Raw genomic sequence first — 20,028 nt, 5'->3', positions numbered from 1 at the left:
TTTTGGTAGTTGTGTGGATTGAAAAATGCTTATGTACACCGAAAAGACATTATGATATCTAATTATCAGATGCGCTCCTAGCACATGCATAAACAAGTTGAAGAGACATTAATGCCGCACGCACTGTAGGTGCATGGAGTTGCGCTGACACCGTAGACACACTGGGACATGCCGATGTGAACGGTTCTGTTTCTTGTTGAAAAGTTACTGGTTAAATTATAAATAAAATGTAAAATGAGACGTCATTTACAGTGATGGCCGAGTGATAAAAGCACATGTTATGTATAATTTTCGCGTGGCACGACACGCCAGACAATGTACAGAAATAAGCATAATACCCTCCCCTGTAAACATCTGCCTCAACAATGCACAGATGTTTTGCAGCCGGCCCGCAGGGTTGTAGGCTCTGCTATATGTACTGCACTTTTTGAACAATAGTAAACGTCTTCAAAAAAAAAAATAAAAAAATAAATGATATCTAATTATCAGTGGAATCTGCATTATAATGTATATAATTGACTTTATCGTATTTAATGAATTCCGCAAAGCTTTGCCTGGGTAGTGAGGCATTATTGAAAAAACACCATTGAGTTACTATGTTGATCTTGTCTAACTATGAATGGATTATGGTTTACAAAATGACCAGATCAGTTTCACTTTGCATTTCTTATGTTATTGTTTAGATTTATTCAGAAGTAGGTTTTCTCAGCTAACATTAAGCGTTAGCAAGTGTTAAACCTCATAAACAGCTGACCAGACAGTAAATGTGACGTTGTCTACAGGCTCATAAATATGTGGTGTTCCTACCTGTGTTGTTGGCAGGTAATTTAGTGTTTAGCACTGACACGTTCTAGTACTCATCCATATTAGTACTAAAACTATGAAGGCGATCAAAATACATTCATATTGTGTTTGAGACAATGTATTTATTTACTCATTTAATGATGAAGATTCTACCAAGCTATGCCATTTTAAGGTAATGGCCTTAAAAAGCATCCATTGTTAGAACCTACAAAAAATTAGCAACATTGGGACACTACAAGGCCATCAGAAATAAAGATCTTCAACCTACTTCACTCACACAATCTCTTAATCTTCAGAAGTGTAACCTCCTATCCGCACCTGAAACTGTAGTTGTATTTGAAAGCAAATTGACCCCATAAAAACCTTTTATTGCAGTTATGCAAATTGTAATCGTCAGAAGAAGCAATTGTCAACAGAGGACATTGTTTGAGATATTACGTTCAGCATATTTTTTAGGGCTATTTGGTCAAAGTACCAGAAATATAATTATGTACAAATGCAGGCCCTTCTGTCACTGCCGTGCTAACGTTTTTGAAAGGAATCTTATCCCTTAGAATTTTCTTTGGGAACTTGAGTATTGTGACCATTCAGTCTGGAAGAAAGTCGGAGTGACATGGACAGTGAGGAGTCATTTCAAAGATAATATACTAAAAGGAGACTTGTATTTCAACATCTGGCCCACATAAATAGGTGTTCCAAGTATCTAATGGTTTACTATAATCTGCGTTCAGTGCTGTGAGGAAGAGAATTCCTTAGGTAGTTGTTTCATCAGAACCTCAAGTGACCCCTAGATATCAATCCAGAAACACCTCTTGGAATACCCTCTGTTGCCAAGACTATCTTCTGCCTCTTTTGGAGGAGGGAGGGAGTGAATGCATTGATTTCAAAACACACTTGCTTGGTATAGTATTGATTAGTTGTGTCTACCTTATTAACTCCTTTCCAATCTGTAAATCTGTTTTCCAAGAGAAAAGTGAGTCCATTATAGCTTGACTCTACGGCCGAGTTGTTTCACACCCTTCTGATACACAGTCAGATATCAGAAGGGCTGGGAAATATGTTTGCATTCACAACCAATATCTGCTTTTCTTTCTGGACCATAGATATGACTCCATACTTTCAATTCCAAACCACTTAAACATTGAAAAATAAATTGCATGTTGAGCCTGTGAATCTGAAGAGAATCATTAATCCATTGAATTGGAAGAGATGGATGCAACAGGCATCCCAGAGGGCCAAATGTCATTTAACTTTAAGATTTTACTTAAATCTGCTTCTTTCACCCACACTCTGCATACAAACTGGCGTAACTTGGTCAGTGAGACTGGGTGGGGTGTAAACATCAGCTTTCCCAACAATCACGCTAGCATATCTTGTTAAAGTACACCCTGAGAAGTGAAACATGAGTGGGACTCAAGAGGCAGCAGAAAGAGAGAGGAGTGCGAATTTTCAGGGATAATTAAAGCACAATAGTTTTCTATTAAGCGAGACGTAATGTGACATGTGGCCTGGCAAGCTGAGGTGGCAGAGGTTGATGGAAAAGGCCCAAACATTTGCTTGATTGCCTTGGTCTCCTCTTGGCCAACGCTATCTCTGTTGTGAAAGATCTTGAAGAGAAAATGTTTCCAAAGGTAAGCAGCCCTCTTGAGGATATACAAAAGAGGAGTTTCATCTGCATATCTTGTTTTCTTGAATTGTTTGCATAGCTTTGGAAATATTATATAATAGCTCATACAGTGTGGATTTTTGTTTTGGAATTGAAATGCTGGCATTATTTCAAGCAACAGGAGCCAGTGTTCCACAACGTTTGTTCTCCAACGTGGAATCTACATTACTATTCTTAAACATTGAATATCTCCACCCAGCGATGAGATCCAGCAAACGAGCCTTTCAAAGTGAAATTGATTTCTTAAAATGTGTTAATCTATGGACAGCTTTAAATTGCCTTTCTTATATAGATAAAAAAAACAGTTTTCAAAGAATGTTAAACCAGTAGGTAGATTGAAAAAGCTTGTAAAGATGTGCTGTCTAAAGGGAACTATTTAGGAAATGTGGATTAAAAGGCAGAAGCTTCATTAAAAAAAAAAAGCACAATAGTTTTCAAACTAACCAAGTTTTAAGGAGAGAGAGAGAGAGAGAGAGCGAGAGAGCGAGAGAGAGACACCTCACCATACCCAACTGAAACCACCTGTACCCAACTATTTACTACAGAATACATTTTTTTAGAGGGGTGTAACACCCCAAACACACTCCAAGCTATGCCCCTGTATACAAATGTGTAAAGATTATCAATCATATGTTTTCATATCTAAATCAATTTGCCATTTCATAAGTAATTGGGATTACCACCCTCTGGTCCCAGTAAGTGCATATCCAGTTGGCTCCGCTAATCTTTGTGTTGAATATACCTCCGTCTACAGATGCACAATGTTACCCTTCTGCCCTATTATATTAGCCATTTTATTTCTTCCAGTAACCTTATCGGATTTAAATGTTGTAGACTCTGAGGATCCTCCAGATTGGATTTATTTCATGATCCTCAGTACCAAAATCTGGTCACGAATGCTATTGCATATTCTATTGATATGAATCTGCTTATATTATCATAGGACTCTACAGGCCAGCGAGTCGGAAGGCAGAAAATGTTGACACACTGAAAGACAATGAAGATGGATGTTTGATAAATGCAAATAAAATCTGAAAGAATCAAAATAAGATAAACTGGGGAATTAGGGAGGGTAGTTCTATATATATCTTTGGTGCAAGTGGCATAAAAAATTGAGTCACCACTCTCCTTCATACGGTTCTTAACACCTTGGCTGCTAGGCGTTTTCCCCCTCCTGTGCTGAAAATTGCCATTTTGCTGGTGTCATGACGAGCTCAGCTCGTCATCAGCACAGCTCAACTGTGCATCATGACGAGCTGAGCTCGTCATGAGCATCGAAAGGGTTAAAACTACCCTAATTTCATACAAGACAACCCTGACTGGATGCTGGGTATTTGCACATCTCATGATACAGAAACATGATTGCAATATGTTAATTATCTGTACATCTAACATGGACAAATCTTTCCAGCCCCAAATCTGTTTTAAATTCCTTGGAAAGGTCTTTTGCAATCAGACAGCTTATGTTTTTTGGTAGGGGTGACCTAAAAAGTAATTGGAGAACTTGTAGCCAAGAAGGTGGGGGTGGGGCTTTAAGGCCATCATTGCTCAAAAGACTTTTTGTGGACTATACTAAAATCCTAGGGCCATATGTATCAAGCCTTTTGTGATTCACAAAGGCCGAAATTCGCAGAATTTCAGCCTTTGCGAATCGCAAACGGCCTTTTTGCATGTTTTGGGATGTATGAAACATTCCCAAAATAAGGAATTGCAAACTTGTGCGATTCCTTATTTTGCTATAGCATTTAGGGAATCGCAATTTTGCGATTCCTTAAATGCTATGTATGTAGCATTTTTGGCTAGCGAATTTTGGTTAAGGAATCGCAAATGACCACCAACTTGTAGTTGGTGGTAATTTGCGATTTCTTGTAAATATGCACAATTGTGCATTTGTGAGGGTGGCATATGACGCACATACATGCCCATTGGGCATGTATGTGCGCCATATGCACACACATGTAATTTACAGGGGTGCAGCAGGGTGTCCTTGAGACACCCCTGCACCCTTGAGATAATTCTCAAATTGCGATTAGCAAATTGCGATTTCCCAATTTGAGAATTATTTGGAAATCATTCCTATGGGCCTCCTGGCCCATAGGAATGCATTGGAAATTTTTCCTTAATTGCTAATTCGCAAAATGCGAATTCGCAATTAAGGAAGCTTAAGGAATCGCTAATAAAAACGATTTTCTTCATACATACCATTTTGCGATTCCTAAATAGCGATTCCTTAAAAATCGCTATTTAGGAATCGCAAAATGGTTTGTTGATACATATGGCCCTAGTTCACCCATTCCTTCCATTGATTGGCTTTACTGCCACTCCTATTTCCTTGCTTCTTAGTCAATAGCTTTCCTTCCTCTTCTTGTGTTCATCCATCTCAGGAGCACATCCTCTTTACCATCCTTTTGATTGGTTAATTTGAATTCTTCACTGCTCTCTTTTAAGTAATTACATTTGTCTTTGCCTTCCAGCTCCTCATGAGTGTATTTTTTCTAGCTCCATCCCGTGTGTGCTTCTCCTCCCTCAAATAAATGCCCTTGCACTGTTCCCCCTCCACTTCCTTTCTCTCTTGTGTGCTGCTTTCCCATTGGATGCAAGCCCCACCACACATTCTTTATGTTGCTTCCTTCTCTCCTACTCCAGTTTTTGTCTTTTCATTTCTAATCGCCCACCACTGCCTAAAGTTTGCTTGATGCTCCCCGTACGCAATCACCTTTTCCTTCATTGTTCCCCCATCCTTTGAGGTCCTTAACATTATTTTGGGGTTATTTTTGGAAGGCCCTGCAGTTCCCCTTTGCTGCCTGGCCTCTACTCTTTAACAAAAAAAATAGTAATCTTTACTGCTCCAAGCAGCGTCTGCCATTTTGGATTAGTAAATAAATTAAATCGGCACCACTTAATTCATAGGTGTACACATGCATCATCACACATGGCAATGCCTACAGAATGACGCCGAGACATGATGCTTCAATATTTCATCACATCTTTTTTTCTCCTTTTTGCCAATGCTGCAGAGCATCAGCAAAAATATTTTGTTTGCTTCATCAATGCTGCAGCCCATCAGCAAAACCACTGGCAGCACCAATAAATAGACCACAAAGGTAAGACGTTTTGGCTTTACCCATCCTTGTCCTTTCTCTCTCATATGGTGGAAATAATATAAAGGCTGCCAGGGCTGAGTACTGGAAGATGAAAATCTAATGGGTCAAGCTCAATTTGATGTAGTAAGGCACTGCCATAACATGATAACAGTACTGTTTGGGCCCTCGGATGTGGGATTTGAAAGGGAGCCAAAGTATGCTCCTTCCAAAGGTGTGAGAGGCCGCAGCCTGACTAATCCGGTCAGTTGTGGCGTATGAGAAGCTTGTTTGCCTTATTGATTCTGTTTTCCTGGTCCTTGCATTTCCTGAGAGTTACCTCCACGCAGAACAAATCAATTTGGTCTGTAATGAGGCTTTTGAAGTGAGAAAAGTCTCAACACGAAAGCTTTTCTCCTGATCCAAATGGAAACTTTCAGTCCCGAATTGAGGCATTTGTCTGGCGCGCAGACTGAGCGCAGAAACCTTTCCAGTCAGTGTCACAGCAGCCAGGCTGGAATGTAAACGAAACTCTGAGCCAGCCCTCGTGAAACAAACATCCTATGTGCTTTGGAGATTTAATAGTTGTTGACATGTCGTGGTCTCTGCCCAAAAGCCGCCTGTTCGGATCATGGGTGTGCCAGTTGTTCGAAGGCTCGCGCGCGCTTCCCGCCCGAAGTCTGTGCGCTCACAGCAGAGGGTTCTTGGGTATTTTTAGAAGCCCGCGCTGCCGCTGGGCTGCTCGGCGGCCATCGAGCCGGCCTGTCTCTTTGCCTCATGATCAGCTCCGGCGAAGAGGAGTCCTGGTGGCGGGGAGGAGGGTGGGAGCGACGACACTAGACCGCAGGAGTCCCTTGAATGGCTGTGGAGAGAGGAGGCAGCCAGAAGCCGAGACTGGCCCACTCGCCTCTGCACAGCCTTTCTGTAGGGTGACTAACCACTGCCAGTGAGGCGATGAAAGGGCGCCATTCTTCTCTTGTTTTCTCTCTAGAAGCATTATCTAAAATATATGTATACTGTCTCAAAGTAAGCAGGGTTTTCTCAGTAGCAGAGGAGTTAGTTGGAGCGTGTATTTGAATAATGGGAGTATGTTGTGTATCCCACGCCACTAAAGGTGCATTAGGCGTGTGTGGAAAGCTAGCTCCAGACATGGGTTGTTTTGCTAAGCCACTTGTCCTGTCCTTTGCTTAAAAGATTACACAGACCGACTTGTCGGACATTCCCCAAAGATCCCAGTTGGCAGCAGAATCAGTTTGCTGCCCAACCAAAGCAGCTGTGGGATGTTTCTGTGCAAGCGCTGTTGGCTGTGCTCAGTGGAGCAACACCAGCCAGAAGGGCTATCACCGTCCATGAGCAACTGCCCTGCAAGAGGCTTCCGCACTCACTGCAGGAAGCACAAACACCAGAGCCCTCATCTGAACCTACAAGTCTCCAGGATGGAGATACCGCATCAAACCTATGGCTGATGACAACTGGGCGTATACAGAGTCATCGAAAGGCCAGTCAGTCTCTGTAAAGGGGAAACCTTGTATTCTCTTTAACTAAAGCATGTAGAGTGGTGTGCGAGAGGATATCTCCCTAGACCTCCATCCCCACCTATTTCACAGTAGCCTGGGCATCATACAACTTGTTTGGTAGTGACCCCAGAACAAAGCACTGTTCCCTTTTCCAGCTGGGAAGGAAATGCCCTAAATAACTGATACAATTATGGCATGCCTTTTCCACCATCTATCGGCTTTCTTCCTTAAAAGAGCTATGATGAGGGTTTTGTTGGTGATTGTGAGGCATGAGCTGGTGTTGGTTGGTTAAAGTGACTTTCCTGCAGGTGACTACCAGTTTACACTCTTCCTCTACTGGCTGACAAGCCAGCCTGCTCGCTAATGAACACAAAGCATTTGAATTGTCAAAGCAAACAAAAGCCCGTGGGCCAGATGAGGTAGCCACTGCATTGATTTAACAGAACTGTGAACAGTGGGTGGTTCTTCTTGCCCCGTTTCGTGGGGTTCCAACATTTGGATCAGCTTTGTGAGCTGTCAAAATATTAAGTTTAGCTGTAATTTGTTAACCTGTCTAATCCCGGCCTAAAGCATGGAAAGGAAGTGTCATTACTCTGACCCTTAAGGAAGGATGGCAGAACCAAGGGCGTTTCTTTGTAAGTGAAATTCTGGCAATGTGAGTCCAAGATTCCCCAACGATTGCCATGGCGAACCAACTAAAAAAGAAGGGTCTAACGAGTGAGGGGGATCGATAGTGTGTTGCCCCCCTTTTAATTTAATTTAATTTAATTTAATTACAGACTGAACTCTGAATGAGATGGCTTGAACAACAGAATGTCGGTAGCAGCCATCTGTGTATAACCTGCAGGTCACAGGCTCCCATGGAAGAAAGATAGTTTGATGGTTAATGTACCTTTGGCAACATCCAAATGTGCAAAACAATTGAAGTTGTCCCCATTGTCGAACATGGTGAAATGACTTCCTGATGAGTTTGAAGCAGTTAGTTAGAAGATCGTGGTCCAAAGCCACATATTTGTTCCACTTTATGTTGAAGGTAAACATCCAAAACCCGCAAGCATTTGGGCTTTGTATTGCAGAATACATCACAACGTCCTGGAATTAAGTTAACAAGGCACCTAAAATAGGTTTGTTCTGGGTCAATGCCACTTCTCTGTCAGAACGCAGTACTCTGATGATGCTGTAGCTGGTGAACAATGTGAGAGCTTATGGGGTGACACTCCCATGTTCAGAACTGTACTTTTTGAGCGAGTGTTCACCAGTAAAGTGGGGCTTACTGTTGTGAGTCACATAGGTTCGGTTTCCTAAATGACAGACAAGTGACTTGCATTGGCTCTCACTAGAAAAGCGAACTCTTGAACCATGCACTAGAGACACATGTAACTGGTGGTACACCTGGATTTGTAGATGGCCTTCTGGCTACGTTTCCTAGTCTCACTGGCGTAATGAAACTTGAGGGGGCCACGCAAGGTACGTGGAGGGTGCCCCTCTGAACTCAATCAGGAGCTCTCCAGCCAGAGTATTGTGCTGGGGAGGCCCCCTGGGGCTTTGGGGCCCCCCTCCACCGCGCGGGCTGCGGGGGCCTGTGTTACCCCACTGCCTAGTCCCCATCACGCTAGTGTGGTAAGTCCACCAAAAACTATGCAGACTCAGTTCAAATGAGTTGAAAGCACAGAGGCTTGTGGTGCAAGGGAGCAATGAATAATACTGGAAATCAGTTCCCACACAGGTATGGTCTGTGGTAATCCACGTAACTGACCTCCTCAGATCTTCACCCTACACTTCTCAAGTAGACGTTGAAAGAATTCCACAGATGGGTTAACTCTGGGTAGGCCACTTGATAGTTTCAAAGATTCTGCCTTTACCCTCATTTTAAGGTGAAAACATCTAGTTACTGGGTTGGGTTTGCTTGGTATTTTATTGGTAAATGAAAGAGAAAACACCAAAGACTGCTGAACCCATCTCCCTCTGACTAATTGATAATCATTGATTGCCCACAGGTTCTTGGTCAAATGCACCCTCTGGTGTCCGGCAGCACGAATTGCATTACTGAAACAGTTGTTTTGAGTTCTTTTTTGGTCTTTGGATAGATTGTAGATTAGTTAAATCTTGTTCATGCCCAAAAAGTCTGTACCAGCAAAAGTTAGTATTCTAGCTGCAGGATTCAGCCTTAAGGAAGTCAGGAACAGTCTCTCAGTTCATGCAAGCTTAGCCCCGCATTGCCTAGTCATTACCCAGTGTTGTGAACAGTGGTGCTGGCTGGTGTGGTCATCGACTTTGCACACTCAGGTTTCAGCATCCATGGAGAAGGACATTGGATGTCAGCCTCCTATCTTCTCCAAGAGAACGGTGCATCGTGCCTGCTCAGTGGGTGCTCAGCTTCGGCAATTGCGGCCTCTGGGCTGATGCCGGTCGGCTCTTGTCTCCGGCAGTTAAATGTCCTCTAGGCTATATATTGATGTTCCCCATGCCACGAACATGGGGGTGGAGCTCTCCTTGAAGGGCCCTCCATCTGCAGGTCCAGGCTCTCTGCTTCCTTTTCTGAGCAGGCGGACTTCTAGGCTCTCTCCAGACCCCCAGCTTCTTCAGAAAGTTGCAGACCTCAGGGAGGCTGGCTGTCATGCAGACACCAACCCTGGTCACACAGCAGTCCTTCAACTGCTTCAGATTATTCCTCTTCCTTGGTCAAGAAGATTAATTTGGAACTGAAACAAAGTGGAATGGGTTGGATCCGACGGTATCAACCCTCCATCTTGTGCTGTCCTAAACCAGCGAACTTTCAGAATGGATCCCTAGGACTCAGACTCACTGCTTACAGAGTTCTACTAACATGCATGTGCTACACACTCACTGCTCATACCTGCATTGGACACACACACAGAATGCCAGAGTTCACAATAAAGCTGAACCTTACGTGAGAGTAGTCAGTGGACCTTGCTCACAAAACTGGGTACACTGTGAACACCCATTTATGCAACTTGTCCGAGGCATGCACACTAGTCCTTTGCCCGCTACGAGGGCACATTTTGTGCGTCCTCCCAAATCACAGAACTGTGTCTGGACCTCGCGTTACCAGGGACAGTCAAGGACCTTTGCGCACACTTTACATTAGCATGGTGCCAGTACCAAACAAAAAGTTAGGATGCTAGTCTCCATGCAATTGGGCACTCAAGACATGGGTACACCCCTACATATCACGCATGTAAAATGCGCCAAATTTGTACATTTCTAACGCAATATTTCCTGTAATTCTACATTGCAAGCATTTCTATAAACTGTGCGCCATGGGTGACTGATTCACGCTGAGAACCCCCCTCTCAAGTCAGTTTCTGCCTGAACCAGTTTTCTGCCGATGTCTCTCATGACTTTTTTCACTCAAGGTATTCCTTTGCAAGAACTTTTCTCTAGATATACCGGCAAACCATATTTAGCGTATCTTTGCATGACTTTTAGCAAAATTTCCAGGTGGGGGTGGAATTATGCAATTTCACACACCCCTATTTGTAATATTTATCACTTTGATAAGGCGATCTCCTTTCTTTTGCCAGTGGTATTCTGTTTCCTCCTGTAGGATTCGGCCTTCAACCTCTGGTATGCTTTAACGACCCGTATACTGTTTTGATTAATCTATGCTGCCATTTTTGTGCCTTTTCTGGCTGACTTGCAAATGTGATTATAGGGAGTAGGTCACCTTGCTTAAAAATATTCCAAGAAACTCTTGCGTTTAATTTGAGTGTTCTTTCTCAATTAGTCTTTACTCTGCAAGCCCCTATTCTTTTTGCTCCACAAGGTTAGCTCTTGTCACGTTTGGTGGAAGGGAAAGCTCGAGATATTTGACCTTGAAAAATACATAAGGATGAGCCTCGTCGTCCTGCTCATAAATCATAGTCAGCCCTGTACTGGCGAGAAGTCCTGGGTGATATCGCACAGATGGGGCACAATGTCTCCCTCCGAGGAGAGCAGTTGTCAAATCGATGCCTTCACCCTGCTTTCTGCTTCTCTTGTGGTAATGACAGGCTGCCTGCAGGCCACGAGCCTTCTTCCCTTCCTTCCTAAGTGTTGTTTACATGGCCAGCGTAGTGCCCTGAAAGACTTTATGAAACAGAGCTAATTTGGGGTTTAAGTGAGTGACAGGACAACTTCACGTCGCATCGCCTGCAAAAATGCATGGAAATGAGCAGCAGCCGCAGAAGGTACATTTTGGAATCCTATACCATCTTCACTACTTGTAGTTTCGGGGCCCACTGTTTAAAATACAGATTTCGCCTCTTTTTTATTTTTTTATTTTTTAGGCTAGAATTCACGCATGTCATCGAATATAAGATCGGGCTGGCTCAATCCATTCTTGAAAGTGAGGGAGGGGTGGGGGGGGGGTTGTGGTAGCATCTTGACCCCAATAAATAATGAAACTGCCTTTTGTGCCCGCTCAGATCGTCTTTTTACTGTGTAATCTGTCTGTATGAAATCAGAAACGCACCATTTAACGTACTTGTTGATAACTCATACAAAGGTTTTAAAAAAGCAATATGGATTGAAATGAAATAATGTATCCTCTTATGTTACGACTTTTGGTGTGCTAGGATGACATTTTATGGGCGAGTTAATGTTATTTTATTATTTATTAGAATTTTGAAAAACCAAACATTTACTTGGGCATTGATGTGTGTCTGAAATATGTATCTTTTTAATGCTTAATTTAATTAGCGACCACGGTAAGTCGAACAGCCACAACTTAAAATGTAAGCAGTCTAGTGTTTAGTGCTGCATACACAACACGTTGTGGGTGATATATTTTTCCATGTAATTGACTTTTTTTCTCACATGCATAATTCATTGACTGTGAAAGGGTTGTTTTGCAGATACTGTAAGAATTATAGCTTATTTCAATGTGCTTCCGCTGGTCCAAATTTTCATGGGGTGTGCCTTCGGTACTGCATACATTTAGAGGTATTCATGGACTTTTGTTTGTGCCAGCAACGGTATTTGAGCTCATTTCCATGATTTGCAGTTAATTAATAAAGCATTCTTCACACTGGTTTGGTTAACTATGGTGCATACTAAGGACATTAAGCGGACACTGCTAATGGCTGTATTGAGTACTGCACAAGTTCTGTTTTCCAGATGCTACCCAAATATGTTTTAGTTCTTCGACCTGATTTAGCTATAAATCCAAATTTAGTTCAGTGAGAATATTTGTCACCATTTTTGAAGTGTATCTATGGATCAAATAGTTTCTAGGTGCGATATGTGATGCAGGTTGTTGTGAGCTAATTCCTTTTTAGTGTTTTGTGTTGAGGGACCGATGTTAAAACAAGCACTGGCAAAACCATTTTGTCTGGCTTAAAAATGAAAGTGCCAAAGTGCTTCCATCCGAACAGTCGCTCAACTGTCCATGCATGCAGCCACTCATCCTTGCGCGCAAGCGTATGTTGATCAACCTTTTGCCTTTGCTCAATTCACCCACATACATACTAACAGTCAATAAATAGGCGGTTGCATTTAATTGCCCATCCTATAGCCTTGTTTCTAGGGTGAGAGTACTGTCGGTATTGCGATTCTGTGACCGTGTGAGTACATGTGGTGGTGTGACACCGCTACACTTGTGGGAGAGGGCTGTCAGTTGGGCGAAACCACTAGTCTATGCGGGCTGTGAGTACTGTCAGTTTTATGACATTGCTAGTCTGTCTGGGGAGTCAGTGCTGTCAGATGTAACAGCAAATTTGTGGGTGGGCGAGGGTAATGTTGGTGGTGTGAGGCTGAGGCTGCCACTGTTTCAGGAGTGTGAAAGTGCTTGAAGTGGTGGGCTTGAAGGAGGTCCATGACTGTTGCCGACGAGCAGGGCTCAGCTTACGACTTCCGGTCCTAGGGCAGCAGCGTGGGAGGGCTGCCCAGCCTGCTGGTCCTCGAGGAGCCGGCCGGCGCAGTAGCGCAATGTAATCTGCGTACATAGAGACCAGCACCACTCTGGGGTTGAAGGCCAAGCCCCGGCAGCACATGGTGTTGCCTGAGCAGCGCAGCCAAGGCGCAATCGCCACCACAAAAAGTATGGAGGAGAGAGCGGGCATCCCTGTCTCGTTTCCTAAGAGATCAAGAAAGATGGTGAAATCACCCCATTAGCCGAAGGCGTGCCATATGTCTGGCCTAGAGAATGCCAATTAATTGGATGAATTTAAAGTGAACTCCCTTTGTCTATTTTGGGTGAGAAATTCTAAGCACATGTTGGTGTATCATGTCCGTAGAAGACATACTTTTAGCGATATTCACATTAGCTACTTTGATTTTACACTGTCTTTATTTTTGCTGTCTTTTTGAAATTGCAATTTTAAAAAAATACCTTGTTCAGTTTGTATGATGGCCGGTATTTTACTTTAGAGTCCCTTAGGATGACCATAGTGTATTTGTTTCAAAGGCGGCGAATGGCCTTAATGGAAAGTTAAATTGCTACTCACTGATTATGCTTTCCTGCCCATTTTGATATAGTTGACCACCTCGTGGTGCTCCCTTGTGACTTCTAGGTCCCTATAGGTAAACAACAACCTAAGCAGACAAATTGTTTGACACGTAAATGTTACATGGGCAAAGGACCATATTTGAAATGAGGTTAAAAACAAGGTTTATTGGCATATGCATCAAACGTTCATAAACAAGGACACAGTAGTTTAAATAAGACAAAAAATGTAATAAAAATAGTTCAAAGAGCTATGAGTAAATAGACACAAGCAAGAACAACCACTATATAAAAAAATACAGTTAAAAAACAAGAATACATTGGAGATACGTGGCACATAAGTAAGTAAATCTCGACGCGCGTTTTGGCGACCAGCGCCTTCTTCAGGACAAGCCACACAGTCACCTAAGTAGTAATAGACATTATGTATTAAAAACAAATAAATACATCGTACATTATATAAAAAAGAACAGCAAAACATATGTACTAATATACATATAGCAAATACTATTATATTTTAACCAACAGATATTAAAACACCATAAAAAAGTTCTCATACATGTATTAACATAGTAGGATTGGTCCAAAGCCCATCTGTAGATAAATGCATTGTGTTAATAAATGCAACACATCGTGGTAAATTTCTGTGCTCATTTATCTAAGCTATAGTAACCAGCAATGTGGACTGTATAAAAAGACAAAAACTATACAGTTACTAGGGGGACCCTTATTCATCAAAAATAATTCCCATGGAGGATGATCAGCAAAAATGTATGGGGGTAGGTCATGATTAAACATTAATAATAAGACAGAGGGCAATAGATAATTCATCTGTATCTGAATTGCTTACTTACTGAGATCTTTAAAGGTTACGAGTTGCCAAATCATATTATTTTCAAAGAGGGAAAAAGGAAATGTAGTTATTGTCTTTTTATACAGTCCACATTGATGGTTACTATAGCTTAGATAAATGAGCACAGAAATGTACCATGATGTGTTGTATTTATTAACAAAATGCATTTATCTATAGATGGGATTTGGACCAATCTTACTATGTTAATACATGTATGAGAACTTTTTTATGGTGTTTTAATATCTGTTGGTTAAAATATAATAGTATTTGCTATATGTATATTAGTACACATGTTTTGTTGTTCTTTTGTATGTAATGTATTATGTATTTATTTGTTTTTAATACATAATGTCAATTACTACTTAGGTGACTGTGTGGCTTGTCCTGAAGAAGGCGCTGGTCGCCGAAACGCGCGCCGAGATTTACTTACTTATGTGCCACAAATATCTCCTATGTATTCTTGTTTTTTTAACTGTATTTTTTATATAGTGGTTGTTCTTGCTTGTGTCTATTTACTCATAGCTCTTTGAACTATTTTTATTACATTTTTTGTCTTATTTAATTTACTGTGTCTTTGTTTATGAACTTTTGATGCATATGCCAATAAACCTTGTTTTTAACCTCATTTCAAATATGGTCCTTTGCCCATGTAACATTTACTTGTCAAACAATTTGTCTGCCTAGGTTGTTGTTTACCTATATGATTTATCCCTGACCTAGGAGTACAGTGAGTTCTTTTCTCAGGGGGTCCTTGTTTTATACACTATTGACTTCTAGGTCCCTTACATGGGAAGCATGAATGGCTCACTGGTTTCCGACTCGTACTCAATGAAGAAGAGGTGTGCTGATCCCGGCTGGGGTTTTCAGAGTCATGAATGAGTGTGATCCTTGCCAATGGAAGGCCAGTCAGCGGGTTGGGAAATCCTGCATTGAAAAACACCGCAACCCCAAACCTGTGGTTGCCAAGGAACTGGATTTATCTCAAAAGGTGGATCCCTCCTATTGGAGGACCCTAGCTGAGATACGACCTTTGCACTCTGTGTGAATCGGGCGTCATAGGGCGTGCTCCGGTGTGGGCAGCCCTTGTGCCCCGTGATGGGATGGACAGGGCAGTGAACTTGACTTCTTTAACGCTGAGCAGCACCTTCAAGCAGGTGGAGTTCAAGGTGTGCTGTTGGGCAGTGCGGCGAGCAGGCTCTGGGGGGCAGTGTGAGGCGCTAGAGTGTGACAAGCTGGCACTGTTGGGAAGCTTCAGGAGCTGGCACTGGTGGGCAGTCTGAGGCACTCAGAGTTCGATAAGCTGGCACTGGTGGGCAGTCTGAGGCACTAGGAGTTTGATAAGCTGGCACTGGTGGGCAGTCTGAGGCACTAGGAGCGTGACAAGCTAGTACTAATGCTTAGAGTAAGGCGCTCAGTGTATGACTAGCTGGCACTGTCGGAATGTTTCAGGTGCTGGCACTGGTGGGCAGTGTGAGGCGCTAGGAGTGATAAGTTGGCACTGGTACATGGAGTAAGGCGCTAGGAATATGACAAACTGACACTGCTGTGAAGTATAAGGGGCTAGTAGTGGGGCAAGCTGGCACTGGTGGTGGGCACTAGGAGTGACACAAGCTAGTACTGGTGCATGGAGTAAGGCGCTAGCAGTGTGACAAGCTGGCACTGTTGGGATGTTTCAGGTGCTGGCACTGGTGGAAAGTGTGAGTCGCTAGGAGTTTGACAAGCTAGTACTGGTGCATAGAGTAAGGCGCTAGGAGTGTGACAAACTAACAGTGCTGTAAAGTTTGAGGAGCTACCTGTGGTGGGCAGTGGGTGGGGCTGGTAGTGTGACAAGCTGGCACTGTTGCAAAGTTGAGGGCATGGTACTTTGTAAACACCTGGCACTGGTCGACACTGCGAGGAGGCCATGGAGGGAGACAATCGCAGTAAGATACACAGCTCCGAGCGATTTCTATGCAACACCTTTTCGCACATAACATAAACACTTTACTTCTCTCAAGCGTCACGATGTGGACTAGTTTGCAGAGTGTGCTATAAACAAAGTGACGAGTCCATCACTCCTTCTATCCGTGCTTAAGAGAAACAGAGGAGCTACATTAGCGCTGTGACACTACATCAGTTCACGTCAACCGTACTTGGGGCAGAGGAGCCACAGTATCCTAGACATTGCACTAGAAGACTTTATTTGTACAGCCGGGAGACGGAGAGCCACGTGACTGGTGACCTCACATAATGAAGCACGTGTAGGTGAGTGAGGGACAGGAGCCGGGTGACTTGTATTCTTTCATTTCCTTTCTTCTGGGGCTCGTTTTAAGTTCATGGATCCACTAAGTTTCTTTTCTTGGTAGTTGATTATGCCTGCCCCGCCTTTAATCAGTATAGGGACATGATCAGTATATTGCACTGTTAGTTGGGATACAATGTCTGTTTTCTATAAAAATATATTGCAACCAGAAAAGTAGAATCCTCTAATCTTATATCAGGTCTGAGTTTATTTGTGTGTACTTTAACTGGTCTAGTTGTTTCTCCTATGAAGTTTGCCGAGAAGGGTCTTATTCAGGGTCTGAATAAGAATTCAATAACAATGATTTACAAAATGCAATCAAAAGATACCCTTTGTAAGTGTTTCTCCAATGAATATTATAAGACTTGAAAAGCCTTGATGGGCTCTGCAGAATCCGTCAGTGATTTTGAAACAGGTATGTTATTGTAAGTTTTCATAATCCCTACTCAAAGGTAAAAGAAAATGTTTTTAAAAAAGTTAAGAATGGATCAGGCTTTCCTTGGAAAAACCCTTTTTCTTTCGTGAACAACCTTTGAGGTGTTTGAGTAATATGTTCCAAATCAGATAGAGATACTTAGTATATTTACATTTGGTTGTATTTTCTAAAATTGCCAGAGATTGGTAAAGGGGATAACATGTTATTCTGGAAAACACATTTGGGTATGCCTACAAACGCCCCTTGGTAATTGTGGCTGTCCACTGATTTCCAAACTGTTGGACAGATTTATATTATATATGTATGAATTGTGAAACCAGCATATTTAGCAGATTGGTGCCTTTCTGTTCAAAATTTGTGGATATATTTGTAATTTTTAGGAAATTGGCAATTCAGTTTTCGAAGTATTCATTTTATGTATATGTGTGCTGTTAGTTATCACCAGATGGGTATCGGACTCGAGTTCAGTTCTTAGAAAACCTGATTAGGCCATTCAGAGTCCGGAGAACTGTCCGTGCTTCTGCTACATTCACATTGGCCAAGTGTGTCTGAGAGTTTTCTCTCTGCTGGTCATGTGGAATCTATTGTACTTTCGAGTGTCTTGAAGATGCTGCCATTCAAAAATATTCTGCTTTGGTCTGTGTGTAGCAACCCTAGGAGGAATGAGAGCATGTTTTGCAACGGTAAATAATGCCCCCAATTCCACAAAAAAAATGTGTATTAGGCCTGCTAATTTATATCAAATTTTGTATTCTGTGCCTGCGAACATCCAGGAAGCAGGTGGTGATCATGATCAGATGTCACTCATGGACTTGACACTAAGCATGGGCGAATTTTGCGAATCTGTCGTTCGCGAATTTGCGTATTTGCGAACTCGCAATCCGCAAAATCCGCGAATTCTCGTGAATTTGCAGATTTTTTTTTGTGTTCGCAAGGGTTTCTGCCAGTTCGCGAGGGTTTTGTACCAGTTCGCAATTGCGAACTTACTTGTCGGCTCGCAACGGTCGCGACTATGTTGTTTCTATGTCTGGTTCATCATCACAGGTTCACAGCACCCTCTGTTTCACCACTGCCACACTGCTTCACCCATGCCACCCTCTGGTACATCAATGCCACCCTCTGGTTCATCACTGTAGATTATGGGGGGAAAAGCAAGCACACCTGCCCTGCTTCAACTGACATGAATTAATTTGGGGTTGATTTATTAATGTGTCACTGTTTTAAAATTCCAGTCTGGCACCTGCTTCCTTATCTGTAATTTGCTTTCTGTTGCAGTGATTTTTTTTCCCAGGACCTTTGTGGCCTACTTGTAGCTATTCTACGAGCCTACTGTGAGGGTCAGAGCAGGGTCATAGAATTGTTGCAACTAGCAACTGAACTCTGGAGGGGCCCCAGTCAGGAAGCACTACAGGAAATGGTTACTAATGATGAGTTTGAACTTTTGCACCTGCTGAGTGCTTTCAGTTTTGCAAAACTCGTTTTTCTGCAGAACAGCAACTGTAATGCCCCAAACAAACATAGGCAACTGAACTCTGGAGGGGCCCCTCAGGAAGTACTACAGTGAATGGTTACTAATGATGAGTGAACTTTTGCACCTGCTGAGTGCTTTCAGTTTTGCAAAACTCGTTTTTCTGCAGAACAGCAACTGTAATGCCCCAAACAAACTTACTTGTGAAAGTTGATTTCTAATCCAAAAGTGATACAAAGAAAGTCAAAAGGCCTCAAATCCAAAAAAAAAGGCAAATATCAACCTGAGGAGTTATTCTGATAAAAATCATCATTTTCAGAAGGTCTATGCTGCTTGCTAGTGGATTTCTTGTGCAGAATTGCAAATGTTGTTATTTCGCGAGTGCGAGATTGTTGCTGCCCGCCGCACCTACATGTTCACAATTGCGAACTCTCGTGATGCATCGCCAAACTCCAGCGGGATCCCGCAGCAAGATCCAAAATGGCGCAGCTCTCGCAAAATATCGAGAAAAACAACTCGGCAAACGCTGAATGACGGTAAGTGAACGCCGCACGCCGCAATATTGTATCACCAAGAAAAAAAATCCGCTGCGTGCGAATTTGCGGATTTTCGGTAAATTTGCGAGAGTTCGCGGATTGCGAATTTACCGAAAATCCGCAAAATCCAAGAGCGGAACGGATTTTCCGCCCATGCTTACTTGACACCAAAGGAAGCGACCTCCCACTGTATGTACCTCAAAGTCTGACAAGGGGCAACCCTGATGAATGTGACATCTCAATTATGGTTTAATAGTTGCCCTAAATTTAAGTCTTAGTTTTGGTTGGATTTCTTTTTTTTGTGTTTAAAATGCTTTATTGAAAGAGTACAACAATGTAAAACATCAGTACAAATTCAGTAATAATGGGTAACAGCGAAAACTAGAAGCATGAAAAAGGAAGTAATAACAAAGTAAACCAATAAAGTAAAACTATACTTAATACAGATGCATTTTAAAAAGTTTTTTGATAAAGAAGGAACAGAAAGAAAAATAGAAAGAAAGAGAGAAAAAAGAAGAAAAAGGAAAGAAGGAAAGGGGAGAAGAGAAAAAGGAAGAAAATAGAAGATAAAATAGAACAATAATTTATCGTAATGAATAACAAAATGAACAGTTAAGACAATTTCCTAGATAAAAAATGTGTAAAATCTAACCACAATAAGTCTCTTTTAATCAGCAGAGGGGTGGAAGTAGCATAAGCTCTGTCCATTCTGTGGTGATGACAGAGTAAATTCCACCATGCTAGAAAGGAAACGTTTGATGAGTCTTTCCAATTAGAGGTAATAATCTGAAAGGTGACAGCAATGAATAGATTGAACGAATTACCATATTCTTTATAATTATCAAAGACAGGAGACAGATGACCTAAGAGAACATGTTCAATGTGAAAGGGAATGTCTGACAAAAGGATATCAATCAATTTAGACCAAATTTTGGACCAAAG

General features: G+C 42.2%; 1 protein-coding gene across 1 annotated transcript in view; it reads left to right on the top strand.

Moving 5' to 3' along the window:
• LZTS2 (leucine zipper tumor suppressor 2) overlaps positions 1–20,028 on the top strand; it is a 778,631-nt gene that overhangs the window by 190,341 nt on the left and 568,262 nt on the right. The window lies entirely within an intron of this gene.

This window comes from Lissotriton vulgaris, chromosome 5, assembly GCF_964263255.1.
Source record: "Lissotriton vulgaris chromosome 5, aLisVul1.2, whole genome shotgun sequence".
NCBI lineage: Eukaryota > Metazoa > Chordata > Amphibia > Caudata > Salamandridae > Lissotriton > Lissotriton vulgaris.
The sequence above is the reverse complement of the archived record's forward strand: the minus strand, read 5'-3'. Positions and strand labels throughout refer to the sequence as shown.